We start from the raw sequence: 1,627 nt of genomic DNA, 5'->3' as shown, positions 1-1,627 counted from the left end.
ATCACTTATACTGGTTTATGTGTAATTTCTGTCCCTAGCCAGGCCTGAGACAAATTAAATTATGCAAACATTTCCCACATTAAAGACATTTCACAAAAATGTCTGTTCAGCAACATGTCTGTTAGCATCATTAGCAACTCAAGAAGAGATGTAGGCTGTACCATGTCATCTAGCATAGGATTAGATTCACCAGCATGAAATTCACTTCAGAATTCAGGGGGAAACCAGCCCCCCAGTACATCAGCTATAGAATACTGAAAATTCATTGCTGCCTTTATCTATCATTCAGGAGTTGTAGTGGAAACTAGATAATCAGAGGTTAAATGCAGACCTAACACATTTTTGTTATACTATAGTTATGACTGAGAAGAAACTTTCATTCTAAAATTACAGTCTTGGCTGACATTTGACATCAACCTATCAGTGACACGAAAGTGATATAAAAATTAGCTAATTCACTTCTGAGCAAGGAAAAATTCTACCTTAAGAAAAATCATTCAGGTTTTTTTGCACTTACATGACTTAAGACTAACTTTAGTTTTAAATTTAAACTTAATATATATTAGGGCTGTGCGAAATGGCACCATTCTGTTTCAACTTGCATTTTGACGTTTTGATGGAACAGTGTTTCCTTTCAAATTTCGTTTCAATTCAAAACTGCTGTCCATTTTGTTTTGTCAAAAGTTTCGCTGTTTTGACACTGTTTCGATGTTTCACCCATAGGCTATAATGGGGAAGCTCGAAACAGCCAATAACTTTGTCATTTCTGGCCTGATTTGGATTAAGCTTGCAGAAGTGGTAGCCCCTTCTAAGGGCATGAAGCCTGCCAGTTTCAAGGAGATAGGGGCAGGGGTTTCAGGGAAACTGCACCGCAAAGTCTTGAAAGCAAAACCTCACGTCACATATATGTGTTAAGCCACAGCAGGGTGAAAGCTGCAGGCATGTTAGCCCCTGCTGAGGCAACGAAGCCTGCCAGTTTTCAAGGAGCTAGGTGCAGGGGTTTAGGGAAAACTGCACCTCAAGCTGCTGACAAGCAAAACTTGTAACTTGGGTGACACTGTGTGTGTTGAGGCACAGTAGGGTGAAAACTGCAGGCATGCTATTCCCTGCTGAAGCCACAAAGCCTGCCAGCTATCAAGGAGATGGGTGCAGAGGGAGTCTGGGATCTGGGGGCCCTGCACCTCTAGCTGGTGACAGGCAACACTCGTGACATGGGTGGGTGACACTGTGTGTTAAGGTGCATCCTCACTCAGCTGACACCAAGGCAGAAAGCAGGGCAGTTCAAACAATGCTGCCTTTTATGCAGTTTTTCCATCCCTCCCCCAGAGCACTGGGATTGGAAGGGACCTCAGGGAAGGATCACAGTCACTGGCCAGCCATACAGTCAATAATAAGAGCACTCCTTCTCCCCTCTTCCCCCTCCCTCTCCTGACTTTAGTTTCTGTTTCCCTGCAGGCAAGCCCAGCTTGAGCTTCAAAACTCGAAACGTTTAGAAAATTTTGAAACATTTTGACTTACCTCATTTCGTTTCAAGGCTGTTTTGAAACTCTCTGTTTCATTTCAATCTTGCTGTTTTGAGCTCAAAACGAGTTGAAACAGCATCAAAATGAAACTGCCAGCCAAATTT

Source organism: Gavialis gangeticus, unplaced genomic scaffold (genome assembly GCF_001723915.1).
Source record: "Gavialis gangeticus isolate Ggan-Ray unplaced genomic scaffold, GavGan_comp1, whole genome shotgun sequence".
Classification (NCBI taxonomy): domain Eukaryota; kingdom Metazoa; phylum Chordata; order Crocodylia; family Gavialidae; genus Gavialis; species Gavialis gangeticus.
Note: the sequence above shows the minus strand (reverse complement) of the source record.